Source organism: Pimephales promelas, chromosome 23 (assembly GCF_988280905.1).
Source record: "Pimephales promelas chromosome 23, fPimPro1.hap1.1, whole genome shotgun sequence".
Classification (NCBI taxonomy): Eukaryota; Metazoa; Chordata; class Actinopteri; order Cypriniformes; family Leuciscidae; genus Pimephales; species Pimephales promelas.
The window spans coordinates 2,013,496-2,029,694 of record NC_142791.1 but is presented as its reverse complement, the minus strand read 5'-3'; the positions used below and the strand labels follow the sequence as shown (position 1 = coordinate 2,029,694).

At 38.1% G+C, this 16,199-nt stretch overlaps 1 protein-coding gene and 1 long non-coding RNA gene across 7 annotated transcripts in view; one reads left to right on the top strand and one right to left on the bottom strand.

The window, feature by feature from the left end:
• Nucleotides 1-16,199, top strand: part of rtn4rl1a (reticulon 4 receptor-like 1a) — a 111,696-nt gene that overhangs the window by 21,067 nt on the left and 74,430 nt on the right. The window lies entirely within an intron of this gene.
• LOC120482439 (uncharacterized) overlaps nt 5,624-16,199 on the bottom strand; it is a 43,348-nt gene continuing 32,772 nt past the window's right edge. For 5 of the 6 annotated variants that reach the window (XR_016149542.1, XR_016149543.1, XR_016149540.1 and 2 more), the window contains 2 exons: nt 11,344-11,436; nt 8,851-9,231 (listed from right to left, as the gene is read on the bottom strand). This is a non-coding gene — a long non-coding RNA (uncharacterized LOC120482439). Of the gene's footprint in view, nt 5,996-8,850; nt 9,232-11,343; nt 11,437-16,199 lie in introns of those variants that run through there. The other variant, XR_016149539.1, reaches the window with a different exon arrangement.

Sequence of the window (16,199 nt, the reverse complement as noted above, 5' to 3'; positions counted from 1 at the left end):
TTTTGGAAATACAAGATTTCCGAATTAAGATAGCAAATACATTTATTAAATGGGTGGTAAAAAATTTCCAATATCTTTAGTATTGAAAATGAACAGATAGATTTTTAATCGATAAACAATGTGCTTTATAGTGAATTACTGGATGCAGAGAAACACTGCATCCAGTATTTGCTATATTTTGCCTGTGTAAAATGTTGAAATGTTGAAAAAAACACTGATTTTGAAAGCCGCTGTGGTTTAAAGAGCCTGTCCATAATGAAATGCCTTTTCTCCAAAGAACCATGATGATGAATCTACGGTGCTGCAAAGAACCTTTATTTTTAGCAGTCGCACATCTGAAAGCTGAGTAATTCACGCTTCAGTAATAAATCGATGTTCATGTGAATTCGCTGTGGCACTTTGCTTAAAAGAGCATTAATATTGAGCTGATGAGCCGGCCGAGCGTCTGATAATGTCTGCTGCGTGTGGCCTTTCCATCTAGAAATCATAGATGTCACATATGGCATTTCGGTGTGATCTTAAGCAAGATATCATTTATTTCCAGTTACAGACAGGTGATTTGGCTAGTCGTGTGCGAGCTGGCCTTTCTCACAGATGGTCATGATCATGTGAGCTGTGAATGTGTATTTACAGTACATGTGTTTGCCCGATAACTCTTGGAGGCATTCTTTACCCACTTTGAAATGATTTAGTATACTAATTTTGACCCATTTTATTATACATCATGGGCTGACATGTAAAATAGATTGATTTCCATCTGGGCTGGGCAATGTAATGATGTACTAGTAATTCAATAATAGGTTATAAAGATGAAGTAGGTCATATCTTATGTCAAAATACTTTCTGAATGTATTATGCAGAAATAAGTGCTCAGGAAGCCTGATTTTTTTTTTGTTAGTCACCTTTAAGCTTAAAAAGTCAATTTTAACATTTTTTTTTTTTATTAATGCAAAAAATATTTGAAACCTTCTCCAGGCAAGCATGCCTTTAAACCCAGTTATGAAAAGAGTAAAAACACTCTCTTGAAGGAGTGTCGAAGGGTACGGCACAGAAAGAAAGAGAGCAGACTGTGTGTGTGTCAGAGAGACCATGGACCTCGTCCAGTATGTGTGTGTGGACTGCAGGATAAATGAAAAAAAAAAATAAAAACATGCATGCTGCCAGACCTTAGCTCATCCTTCTGTTCTGCTGTTTCAGGCTCTTTTCTCGTTTGCGTGAGTAAACATTTCTGGCAATGGCTGCTCTAGATTACCAAGTCCCTCTAAAGATTAGGTGAAAATCACCAGAGAGGATCACTCACACACACACACACACTGAGGAAACAGTGGAGTTAATTACTTGCCATGGATAAAGGCAAAAACTAGATAAAACGAATGAGAAAGTGATGGAGAGGTAGTGAGCGAGGGAGGGATAGAGAGACGAGGTGATGATGCTCCCAGCCATTCGTTCTGTCATTTTGTTCACAGACTGATCGATAGTACGTCAATGTGTCTTCTAACAGCATAACCTTAGACTTAGATGTCTGTATTCACTAGGGCTGGGTATTGACATAAATTTCACAATTCGATTCGATTTAGATTCACAAGCTTGCAATTCGATTTCGATTCTGATTCGATTCAATATTGATTATTTTGGATATGAGTTACAATAAATGGCAAATTTTCTCAAGGAAATCAAATCTCTTAAGTAATGCTGTAAACTATGGGAGTCTAGTTGTAGCCTACTAGGCTTCATTAGCCTAATATGAAGGTAATAATTAACTGTTTTGTAGCTATACAAACACTTAAATTACACTTTTATTTATTTTTATAATAAGAAGATTATATGAAATATAAGCATTTAAATGGTGGCTGTCATAAAAACTTGCCAGATTTATTCAAATATACATTAAATATTGAAGAACATTAAGATTATAATGCATATGTAATATGGTGTATATATTTAGCAAAATGCTCCTCTCTAGAGTTATTTTTCTAGATGACTAACGAGTTGATGTGGGTTTTCTGAGGTAAATATGACGATCACATGACATTGATTACAAGCTGTTTAACTGACGTCTTTCCACGGTTGAAACGCTGATTGAGCGAATCAATGTGACATGATACGGATTTCGATAAGTTGTACTCGATCTTTAACACACTTTCAGATGCTCATTCATGTTTATTTCGCGCTGTAACTGGTATTATTAACCCGGAAGAGAGATCAGCGCTGCTGCTTCTCTTGAGCGATCTCACGCCACAGCGCCAAAACTTTATTTATGTTTTTGAATTTCTAAAGAAAATGGACGTAATTTGAAAATTGAGACTTTGTTTCATATCAATAGTAACAAAGGACAAAGATTATTGCGATTTTTTTGGATGCGCGCAGCCGCGATACAATGTTCATTCATTCAAATGAAACAGGATGACTAATCGATTCTTGAGATTTAAGAATCGATATCGCCTCGTAAAAATTAGAATCGATTAAAATCGAGAAATCGATATTTATTACCCAGCCCTAGTATTCACTTACATGGCACAGCAGTCAGCTACAACATGGTACTGGGCACACAAACACATATAATCACGAGATTATATCAGATGCTGGATATACAGTATATGCGCACATACATACATACATACATACACACATGTCCAGCATCTGAGATAATCTCCTGCATTATAGACCTCTTGTATAGCAAAAAACGTTGAAACAATCAGGTTTGGCTTCTGTTATCCACAAAGATAACACCATTGTCCTTACTACACCCTAACACACACATCACATGTCTCTGCATTGCTGCTGTGGTCTCCTTGCTGGGAAAACCAGGTCAGTTTCCTAGCCAGACACTAAAGTCTACGCTAAAAAAAATACTGCAGTACTACATTGTCATGTTGCAAAGGCGATGCTGTGCAGCTATTCAGCACGGTTTGTTTTTGAGGTCTACTAGACTATTTGCAATGCTTTAAGGGGTGTGCAAAAGACTGACATGACACCTTCATAACCATGACATGACAAACATGAAGGAGAGCTTATGCATGTTTATGACAACTGTTATTAACCAACAGCATCAATCAGATAGAAAACATGTAAAACATGTTAAAAGCTAATCTATATTTTAAAAAAGGGCTCCAGAACAAATAAACAAAAACAGCTTGGATGTGCTGAAATGCATTTAGCTTCATTGTGGCTTTCATTAGTGGCCTGTGAGCCGTCAGTGGTTTAGTCCTGTTAACTGAAAACTCACTGCACATGTTTCCCTTAGAGAGCCATGAAACCATCAACAACCCCCTGAAAGAGAGTCTTCCTCAGATCATCCTCAACGGACAGCCCACAAACGCATCGATCGGCAGTCAGCTATTAACATTAATGATGTCCTCTGTGACTCCATCACCTCTTTAGCTCATTAGCTTTGATGCTAATGCTTATCCACGCAGAACTGCTAGGATAATTGGTGGCTAACATACATTACTAATGTTTAAAACTATAGCGAAGCTTGTTAAGGAATCAAAATAGTTATTTTTCCGGCACAATTCGTTATCATCGAAGCTTGTTTTTGTCACAAAACACAGTTCCACGTTTTTTTTCCCTCACAATATTGAGTTTACATCTCGTCTGAGTTTACAAGTCACAATTCTATTGATTTGTTTTTGCCAAGAAATATAAAAAAATAAAAGGCAATTGCTAATTTTATCTCTCAATTGTGAGTTTTTCTTCTCAGAATAATAATATATAATATATAAACTCTAAATTGCCATAGTTGTTCATGCCATAGCGGAAACAGGCTTCCATACGCTATCAATGATAAGAGTTTTATAATAGCAAATATAGCTTAGCATTTTTCCACAGAATATCCAATCACTCTTTCCCCTAGATGAATGCAGTTCACGTCCTGCATATATACACAGGTGTCTCAACATGTCTCTCAGTTCTGGAAAAAGAGTCTAGAGGTGAGACAGGGAGGGGACGTTTTATGTAAAGCTGCTTTGTTTTATGCAGGATCAGGGTAGTGCTCTGTGGGTCCTTCTGAATAATGCAGAGACAGGCTGAGCCCTCTGGTCTGTCATGGAAAGGCATGGGGGAATGTGATTAAAGATTTATATACTGGGCCACTGGAGAAAGTCCACCCTGTGGTCTGACTCGGCTCAGGTCCTTTGTACCACTGTCAGTAGGGTCATACATGTCCTATGAAGAAGAGAGAGGACAGGGGCTCTGAATAACACACATGTGAAGTGACCAATCGCATCAGAGCTTTTTTCACCAAGTGTCTGGGTCAAGAACGGTTCTGGTGTAGGTTTAGTTTAAAAGTGCACCAAGTCATTTTTTAATGCTAGTTTTAGTGTTTTGCCGAATATGATTTATATGATAAAATAATCGTATCAACGTCCTTACAGTATGTCATAACAACAGGTTATTTTGTTGCAAATTAATGTAGGCGAAAACTGGCATCGGTTATCAAAAATGTTTGTTTTAGCGTAATATTTCACCAATAAAAGTCCAAGACCATTGGTGTATATATGAAGAGTTCAGATGCAAAAGCCTCTAAATGCCATTTGAAATTTTCTTCTAGAATGATAATTTTTATCAAGCTTGTATATTTAAGTTCAGTAATTTCACTTAAATGTTAATGAAGATTACCTATGAATTGCCATTTAAGTGAAATTACTGAATTTAAATATACAAGCTTGATAAAAATGATTATTCTAGTAGAAAATTTCAAATGGCACTTAAAGGCTTTTGCATCTGAACTCTTCATATATATATATATATATATATATATATATATATATATATATATATACATATATATATACACTGTATATATATTGATTAAGCCATCAAAATATGAGGAAAATATTTTATTATGTTTACAAAAAAAATTAAATATGAGGGAGGAACTACTCAGCACACCTAAAAAAAAGGCTCACATCAGTTTGACCACTTTTATATGACAAAAAATTTAAGTTGTTTGACTAACCATCTTTGTATCTGTCATATATATTTTTTTATTTCTTCCTTTTTGCTCTTTTTCTTAGGGATGCAAATGGCATTTTATGGCATTTACTTTTATTTAAATAAAATAAATGCTTAAAATCCTGACTGAAAATGTGACCAGAAACTAACAAAGTGACAAATGCACATAACAAAATGACTAAACCTCTGTAAAATTGAGAACAAAATAACACGGCCTTCGACACTTTGTGATTGAAAAGTCAGTTGATATTTATTCTAGGGCTGTCAAACAATTAATCGCATCCAAAATAAAAGTTTGTGTTTACATAATATATGTGGGTGCACTGTGTATAATTATTTTGTATATATATAAATACACACACATGTGTGTATATTTAAGAAAAAAATATGATGTATATATAAAATATTTATATTTATATATAATATAAATTATATAGAAATCTATATACATGAAAATATTTCTTAATATATTTATAAATATAAAATAATTATACACAGTGCACCCACATATATTATGTAAACACAAACTTTTATTTTGGATGTGATTAATCGCAATTAATCGTTTGACAGCCCTAATTTATTATTATTATATGCTTTGGTCAGTATAATGTTTTGTAAAACAAACAGTAAAACTTGTAGTAGAAAGGAATGGGACGAGTAAAGAAGTATTTTTCACTGAAGCTGGTGTCCCAGGCAAGTATTGCTAATAAAACTAGTTAAGAAGTCTAATGGGGAGTAAAATTGAACAGTAATGGGATTTTATCCTCTGAACCTCGCCGTCCTCGAGCTCCTCAGCCTCTAGTCCTTACGCAGCATATGCTGATGGATCTCTTAAAGTAACAATTTTTCACCTGTCGGTTGTGATTCTGGTCCAAGGCCGAGGACGCGTGACAGCGCTGCAGTCTGTTCCTCTCTCTCAGCCTCACATCCATCCAACGGACAGATTTAGGGCTGGGAACCATCCAGCACATCCTCTCAAAATAACACTCTGCCCTTTTCACACAAAGTCCTCTCCTCCCCGACCATTACTGAGGGCCCACCTCTGCAAACACACACACACACACACGTAATGGAAACAATGGCTACAAGATACCTCTAGCGTAGAGATAAGGAGAGGGAGCGTGGTTTGGGAAGGTTAGATGCGATATCGATCAGTTCTCTCGGTCTGAGACTTTTTACCACGCTCGAGTAATTGAGGATGAAGCAGGCAGAGCATGGTGCGCTCACCGGCCGTATCGCCAGCTGTAGTGCGCTAATGGAAAGGCAGCTGCTCTTGTCAGGGCTTTCCTCCAAGTGTCCTTAACATATAATACTGAACAGTTGAGAAAGTCTCACACACACACACACACACATTACACCTTCCCTTGAACCAAATCCAATTTTTTTTCCATCGAGCTAGGATTGGTTTCCCCCTAAAAATGAGAATTCATTATTAACTCCTCCTTATGTAGTTTCAAACCTCTGTGAATATGTCAAGCTCCAAAAATGACAAAATGCACAACACAAGAACCATAAAAACAGTTTGTATGTCTTTTCTGAAGCCCTTTTATACACTCACCTAAAGGATTATTAGGAACACCTGTTCAATTTCTCATTAATGCAGTTATCTAATCAACCAATCAGTTGCTTCAATGCATTTAGGGGTGTGGTCCTGGTCAAGACGATCTCCTGAACTCCAAACTGAATGTCAGAATGGGAAAGAAAGGTGATTTAAGCGATTTTGAGCGTGGCCGGTCTGAGTATTTCACAATCTGCTCAGTTACTGGGATTTTCACGCACAACCATTTCTAGGGTTTACAAAGAATGGTGTGAAAAGGGAAAAACATCCAGTGTGCGGCAGTCCTGTGGGCCAAAATGCCTTGTTGATGCTAGAGGTCAGAGGGTTGACTGATTCAAGCTGATAGAAGAGCAACTTTGACTGAAATAACCACTCGTTACAACCGAGGTATGCAGCAAAGCATTTGTGAAGAAGCCACAACACACACATCCTTGAGGCGGATGGGCTACAACAGCAGAAGACCCCACCGGGTACCACTCATCTCCACTACAAATAGGAAAAAGAGGCGACAATTTGCAAGAGCTCAACAAAATTGGACAGTTGAAGACTGGAAAAATGATGAGTCTCAAGACATTCAGATGGTAGAGTCAGGATTTGGCGTAAACAATGAGAACATGGATCCATCATGCCTTTTTACCAATGTGCAGGCTGGTGGTGGTGGTGTAATGGATGTTTTCTTGGCACACTTTAGGCCCCTTAGTGCCAATTGGGCAACAGCCTACCTGAGCATTATTTCTGCCCATGTCCATCCCTTTATGGCCACCATGTCCCCATACTCTGATGGCTACTTCCAGCAGGATAATGCACCATGTCACAAAGCTCCAATCATTTCAAATTGGTTTCTTGAACATGACGATGAGTTGACTGTACTAAAATGGCCCCCACAGTCACCAGATCTCAACCCAATAGAGCATCTTTGGGATGTGGTGGAGCCTGGATGTGCATCCTACAAATCTCCATCAACTGCAAGATGCGATCCTATCAATATGATGATATTGATTAAACCTAAGTCTATTCCTCAACAGAGCTGTCACACACCTGTTGAAGACCTGGAATAGCACAGTAGTTATTGACTACTTTGGTACTTTTATTATGATTTGATGCCATCCATCTCCTTTCACTTTCATGTATGTAAAAGAAGAGAATAAATATTCTGTCCTGGATTTGTGCCCCACAGAAGAAAGCATGTCATACAGGTTTGAACGACATGAGTGTGAGAAAATTATTCCTCATTTTTGGGTGAACTCCCCTCAGGACCAGATATGCCAAGCAACATGCTTATTTGATAAAAGAAAATTGTTCTTTTCAGAGTCACCATGAGCCTAGAGCCAGAGCCAAAATGGCCGTGTGCGAGAATTGAATCAGAATTGAACTGACACCGAATTAACAGACGGATTCCGAGGAATGTTAAACAGAGAAGGTGACCGTGTCAAATCGTCGAAGTAGGAAAAAGACATACAGTATCTAGTGACATTAATCTCGTCTCTGTGATTGAGCATTCATGAGCTGTTGGGAATAATCATCCATCTTTAGGTAATTTACACTTTGCCCTTATCAAACGTCAGATACAAATAATCCAAGCCCATGCCCTGACCGTCCTGCCATTTTTAACTCTCAAAACTGGCATACTTGATCACCGAACCGACAGACAATCCATTGTGGATGGCGATGGCGTTGTGTGTCCTTGCAGTCTCGATAGGTTCAGATAATACTGCAGTATAATGGCTGTACTCTTTTCACAGGGCCATTCAATTAGCCAGTCAAACGCTCCGGCAGCTCTCATTGCCACCCAACATGCACACACACACACACACACACACACACAGAAATGAGAACAAACCTTTTTTTATTCAATGCATCAAATATTGCCCAAGGGCCTTATGAGCTTCTGAAAATGTTCAGAGTGGAAGTGCTGTTATAGTGTAGTTGAAAGGAATAGTTTACTTGCTGTCATCTGTCATCATTGCTTCTGTCAAACACAAAACAGTACGTTTTGGAAGTATATCCTGGCCACCCTTATTAATGTAAGTGAATGAGGACAGGTACTGCAAAATTACAAAAAAACGGCATTTACATTACAAAATTACGTCATAAAAGTGTGCTAAAATGGTACACTAATGGACTGTTAGCTCAAAAGAATGTGTGAACGGATGAATGAACGAACAATAGATAGAGCATCAGAAAGTATAAACGGATGAATGGATAGGTAGATCGATCGATCGATAGATAGATACATACATAGATACATAGATAGATACATATACATAGATAGATAGATAGATAGATAGATAGATAGATAGATAGATAGATAGATAGATAGATAGATAGATAGATAATAGTTGCTGAAGGTGCAGAAAAGGATATAAAGTGATGATCTGGTGAGTCACAGAGGTAGAGGATCATGGGAAAAGGGCAGAGGACACTTGGCAGGAGATAGGAGAGAACGAACGGAGGGAGATTTCTACATAAATCAAACTGCAGCTGGTGTTTCCACATAGGTATGTGACTGATATATACAGCACCTGCTTATTCATAGGCGCCCGCTGTGAGATATGAAACATCCTGATCACGGATGCGGAGCTCCTATAGGTCCATTGAGAGAGAGACTCGCAAGTTTTCCTGGATTACCCCCAACTCCAGCAGCAATCATCCTAGCATTCAGCGGTGAGCTGGGGCAGAGAGGTCGACGGCTCCCGCGGCGCAGGCCAGGAGGGTAAAAACTATGGAGCAGAAGAGCACAAAATGAGCCTCGCTGAAAATGTTCAGTTACACACAAACCCTCCCGGGAAAGAGGCACGTTAGGCAAAGAGCACGTCTCATGTGATGCCACGGATCACGAATATTGCTCGGCTATGCACACATAGTTTAATATGATCTTCTTGGTTTGCGTTCTCTCTCAAAAATATTGGATTCTTTTGCAAAACATTTGTGTTCTCACAAAAGTATTGCGGTCCCCCAAGACATTTTATTTTTGCGCCAGATTTACTTACATTTAGTATTTCCTAATGCGCAAACCCTCTTCCGGTGTTACTGTCAGGATTTACTAAAGACACGCAGTGAAGAATTAGCGCTGAAAAGGCGTGGACAGTTATTTTTGACCTTATAGCATATGCATTTGTAGGAGTTTCCCTCTCAGAGAGGTGGTCCTCACTGCAGAACACCAAATCCAAGGGGAGGAGTTGGATCCAGATGCATCTCCTACCCATAATCCTGCACATCTCCGCCCCCTGATCTCGAACCCCACCCCTAATCCTACCCATCTCCACCCCTTGATCCCTAACCCCACCCCTAATCCTACCCATCTCCACCCCTTGATCCCTAACCCCACCCCTAATCCTACCCATCTCCACCCCCTGATCCCTAACCCCACCCCTAATCCTACCCATCTCCACCCCTTGATCCCTAACCCCACCCCTAATCCTACCCATCTCCACCCCTTGATCCCTAACCCCACCCCTAATCCTACCCATCTCCACCCCCTGATCCCTAACCCTACCCCTAATCCTACCCATCTCCACCCCTGATCCCTAACCCCACCCCTAATCCAACCCATCTCCACCCCCTGATCCATAACCCCTCCCCTAATCCTACCCATCTCCACCCCTGATCCCTAACCCCACCCCTAATCCAACCCATCTCCACCCCTGATCCCTAACCCCACCCCTAATCCAACCCATCTCCACCCCCTGATCCCTAACCCCACCCCTAATCCTACCCATCTCCACCCCCTGATCCCTAACCCCACCCCTAATCCAACCCATCTCCAGCCCTGATCCCTAACCCCACCCCTAATCCTACCCATCTCCCCCCCTGATCCCTAACCCCACCCCTAATCCAACCCATCTCCACCCCCTGATCCCTAACCCCACCCCTAATCCTACCCATCTCCACCCCCTGATCCCTAACCCCACCCCTAATCCTACCCATCTCCACCCCCTGATCCCTAACCCCACCCCTAATCCAACCCATCTCCAGCCCTGATCCCTAACCCCACCCCTAATCCAACCCATCTCCGCCCCCTGATCCATAACCCCTCCCCTAATCCTACCAATCTCCACCCATTGGATCTGGATCCAACTCCGCCCCCTGGATCTCGTGTGCCTCTATGAGGTGCTACTGCTCTCAGACGGAAAATTTATGGGTGGAGAGTATTTAAATGAATCACGCAAGGTGATTGCGCTAGTCAATTTACTGCCCCAAAAAAGCATGTCTTAAGCCATACGCTAATTTTCGCTGCTCTCGGTAGATTGCATTGGTCATTATGCAAATGATCCAAGGTGTGTCTGTGTTCTTTAATTTACGCATCATCATTAGATCAACTTTCCACTCCCATCAACGCTTTTTTTTTTGGAATTGCGCTCTCGAGCTAATTTGCCGTTCAATAAATCTGGCCCCAAAATTGTGTTTCCTTTTCGTTCTCTCGCAAAAAATGATTGAAAATAATTTATTTTTCCTCCCACCATCAATATTTACCTTTATGGCTTAACGTGGGCTTCAGGCCAAAATAAATCAAATTATAAAAAATATAGTATGATTTTTGACTGTCTAGTCAAAAATACAGGCAGTGCTGTTCACATTTACCTGCATTAATATGTCGAAGAGAGAGAGTGTAAATTACAGCTGAGCTTAGTGATATTAGTGGTTTGGCCCTGTGATAACCCTCTTTAAGAGCAGAACAGACAGGAGTTTAAGCAGCGGGGTGAGCTAATTACAGGTTTGCATTAAAAGAGCCCCGCTGAGACGACAGAACCCCCTCAACTCTATACTTTCTCTTTTTTACAATCATTCCCCACTCTCTCTCATTCTATTTTTTCACTGTTTGTGTCATTTACCTTCCTCTTCGCTTCCTTCGTTCCACTCTGGTTCCTCCTCTCAACCCCTTCTTTCTCTTCCGACTACAACTGCAAAATCATCAGCGGTCTCTCCTAGAATAGAAAAGCCATTACTTACATTTAAAGCTCAAGTAATACATTGTGAAAATCGCAGGCAGGCAGATTTAGATTAACCTCGGCTTTCCGTACATCAAAAGAAAAATGCTGTCTCCCAGCGGTCGCGTTCAAGTTATGTGCCAGAAAGAAGGGGGAAAAAACATATTTTTTTTGCATTAAATTGCTTTTCTGGTTGATTCTCGAGAGTCAAGCTGCTTTTAATGGCTCTACCAAAAGATGTGCAGTCACAGGCCAAAAGTTCAGCAACCTCATCAAAAAGCATGAGTTGTTTTCTGAAACCGTCAGGCTCAGACTGTGTGTGTGTAGATGAGTTTGAGTCAGACTGGAACAATATCAGAGAGAGAAGACATAAATCAGAGGCATCTGTCTGTATACCTGCAGGGTACAAAACTGTGCCTCCTCCCTTTGTTTTTTTTTTTTTAGGTTTAGCGACCTAAAACAGAGACATCTATTTGAGATGCACTGCTCAGATACACTGGTCCAAATTCAGCTGTTTATTTGAGGCAATCCAGAATCATAATCTAAAAGACAGGCAACTGATCAAAACCATAAAGCAGACAATCCAGAAAACCAGGCAGAAGATCGAAAGCCATGACATGAGGAAACCAGAGAGCGCTCAGAAAACACAGCGCTAAAGAGACAAAGCAGAACAAGATAATGACACACAGCTGAACCTAATCACAACAAAATGGGCAATGGGTTATGGGAATTGAAGTTGAGCAACCCTGTTACAAAAATGTGTGTGTGTCTGTTAATATATTTCAAGTTACTGTAAGAAAAATTAACAAACAAAAATGATATATATAAATATATAAAATATATATTAAAAATAAATATATATGCAAATGCTAAACTAAAATTTTGTGCATTTCATAAATATGATTTGATATATATGATATTAACATATAATAAATCAATTAATAAATCATTAAACTAATATAATATATACATTAAGATACACATTTATTTTTTGATTTTCAATTGTTCTTTTAGAAATGTATGTAACAGGGTGGAACGATTGGGCTTAAAAAAACAATACAATTTTGAACAAAAATTGAGTGAATGTAGTACAAATGAACTTTTAAATGAAAATCATTATATAATATGTTCTTATAAATCTTTATATTATTAAAGTAAAGTATTAAAAAAATAAAATGTTATATATATATTTTTTTTTTTAAATGCAAAATAGAAGCATCTTCACTAGTGGTCTCAGACTTTTTGGGCCCCATTGTAGATCATTTGATAATCTAATAATCTAATTTGCAAGATATCTGTAAAAGATCATTGATTTCATCAGAATAGAAACAAAGCAAGTCAAAGCTGTGAAACGCAGCATAAAAAGCCCAGGGTTTGCTGAGGAGACGGTGTGTTGAAAGAGGGAGGGAAAACACAGTGTGGGAGTTGCTGTATTATTTGCAACATTAGAAATGTGCATATCCTCAACTTCATTACAAATGACGTGGGCGTTAAGTGTGCAATCTTATCTGACCCGGACAGCTATAACGGACTCCCACTACCGTCGAACGCGCGCACTGTGTATGTGTGTGAAAGACAGAGCTGTTTCTTTTGTAAATATTAGGCTCAAATGCTGGAAATCTCCGGCCTTTATTCTCATCCACACAACACCAAGATGATTTGCTTCCTATCAGATCTGGTTGACATATTTAATCAATTTTTGATGACTTAGTTCACTGAAGAGACACTGAAATTCCCTTTCTATCTGCTTAAGATATGTTCTATTTGCACACATAAGATATCATACCAATCCTATTATTAATTCCCATCTCCGAGGGAGCATCCGTAATCAACATGATCTTCTTAGCTACCTTGGGTCTACAGCAGTAATATAAAGGACGCAGAGCAGATCTGACGGCTCAAATGAGCATCCTCACGGGCTGTGAGTCCCACAGCTGTCCGCCGTCCTGAAATCCCGTATTAATCAGCGCCTGGGATTCAGCAAATCCCGTGGAAGCGGCGCATTAGCCCATCCTGGAGCTGTCCGTGGTGCTGATGCCGTGCCATAGCAGTCGCTGATCAGTATGAAGGACTGACTTAATGAGAAGTGCTGGATTTCACAGTTCCTGCAGCTGAAATAGAACAGACCTGTTGCTGCATTAGTCACTAACCTGTCAGTGTTTCTGACGTTTTTAAGGCAGTACTGGAATTTATATTTCTATTTTTATTTTGTTCTCCACAAATGTAGCAATTAATTGAGCTTGGAAGTTGGAACGCTTTCCTTTCCAACTCTATTTAAAACTTTTTTTATTAGTTTTAGAGCTCAAAAAGAAAATTCTGTCACCACCACTGTCAAACCCTGAATAACTGACTTTCTTTTGCAAAACATAAAAGAAGATGTTTTCCAGAATATTGGGAACTAAACAATATTGGAACCCATTGACTTTTATTGTATGGCGAGAAAAAAACGCTCAAAACATCATCTTTTATGTTCCACAGAGAAAGAAAAGAGTGACAAATAATACATTTTCAAAACAGAATTATTAGTCGTCGTCGCCCCCCCCAACCCTTTATTATATAACTATAGAACAGCTGTCAGTGACGATGTCATTGTAATGTTTACCTGAATATTTGCATATTGATTTGCGAAGGGTCTTTTTTGTTTATTTGCATACTGAATTGTTCTTTTTCTTTTCTTTAATGTAGCCATCTATTTACACTGAAAAGGCAAGCCATGTTATGTCTTGTATAATACTACTTTATTATCATGCTGACCAGTGTTGGGTGTAACTAATTACTGTAATTTAATTACTTTTCCCTTGAAAATGTAAAGTAAGGGATTACTCTTCATTTATCTGTAATTTAATTACAGTTACTTCTGATGTAATTGAGGTAAATACTGTGTATAGATCAATCCGATCTCACAGTGATTCTTATGCATTTTTGAGGTGTCTAAATATTACGACCGCACTCGTACAAATTCGTATGAATTATTGTAAAATATGTATGAAAAAAGTGTAAGATGTCATGAGATCAGACATAAAACAATAGTAGGTTTAACATCAAAATGTATTGTCTGATGCTAAAAAGTATGTTTTTATAATGTAACCTTCTCCACCTTGGTCTGTTTAAGGATAATTCATGCAATTTTATAGTATTTATTTGAAAGAATTAAAACAGATTCATGTCTATCCTTGTATTATTCAGCTGGTTGAGATTGAAATGGGATTTTGAAAGTAATTAGTAATTAAAAGTAATTAAATACTTTTCAGAGAGTAATTAGTACAGTAATCTAATTACATTGTTGAAGAGGTAATTAGTAACTAGTAATTAATTACTTTTTTAGAGTAACTTACCCAACACTGCATGCTGACAAAACCAAAATCTTATAAAGTGTATATCTTCTTCGCATCCCCAACAAGAAGAGCAGAGATGATTAGAGATGCACCAAAATTAAAATCTGGCAAAAATACTGCTAATTATTTTCAAGTAAAATGTCTGATATGTGTAATGTCCGTCATTACAGGCATCACAACATTATAATATACCATATGAAAAATGGCCTTTTTCTTTTTACATTCTTTTACAATTACATTTAACAGTGTTAATAAATCATCATCACAATTTAAAAAAAGAACATTAAGCATTAGATAATCTACACCAAAGATAATCTAAATTTAAAATTAAATATCCAATTCCGCTTAGTTAAAAAAAAATCATTACCATATGGTACTGATTATAAATATAAAATATTTGCCATTATTTCAACAACACACTAGTTAGGCTGCGTATTGAGGGAGGAGGAGGAGGAGGAGGAGGAGGGAGTTTTCTTCCATGTGACAGCACATTGCTGAGCCAGAGCCGACCGGGGTCAGCAATACTGCTATCGACAGACACATTATGGATAGAAAACAAACGGAAAGAAGCCATTACTGAGAACAGGAGGTGTAGCAAAAGTAAAGTCACATGAACTATCTCTGTAATAATTGTGTGGAGGAAGAAAACAGAAAAATACCTCAGAGAAAGAGATCGAGAGGAGGAGAGGAAAAGAGGGGAATAGAGGAAAGACTGGGAAGGGAGAGAGCCATTTAGCAGCTTGTGCAACTCGGAATGACATAGAAATGAAATGTATTCGTGGACACACCAGTGTAATTGAAGTACATTTTTGCACATGGAAGGGAATTGTTTTACTTAAAGTAAATGTAGCTTTAAATAACAATGGCAAGCTGATAAAATAATATTATTTTAAATAATTTACTATTAGATAATGTTCAGTATTATTAAATAATTATTTATAATAATATTTTAATAAATAGTTTTAATAAATATTATTACTTGTTTTTTGATAAATTAGTTTAATCTCCATGTAGTTATGGAACATGTAGTTATGGAACAGTATCCCCATCTCTGTCAGGGAATGTTCCACATTTCCTATATTCAAAACCAGACTCAAAGTGTGGCTTATAGCAAACCAGTCTTGTGACCACTAAGTGTTTTCTGTTTTTTGTTGTTGATTCTGCTTGTAATTTTTTATTTAGTTTTTTTGTTTGTTTGTTTATTTTGTTTTTGTTGTTTGTTGTAATCTTTGTATTTTTAGTTATTTGTCTAGGGACTACGGATGTAAATTAGCCCTGTGGCTATAATCCGGCATGTTTACGTCTGTTTTATTGTCTCAATTCAGAAGTTCATTAATGTGCATTGTCCCTATCAAAAAAAAAAAATAATAATAAAAAATAAAAAAAGTAACCCTTTTTTTTAAATTAAATGACAAATCATTAAAA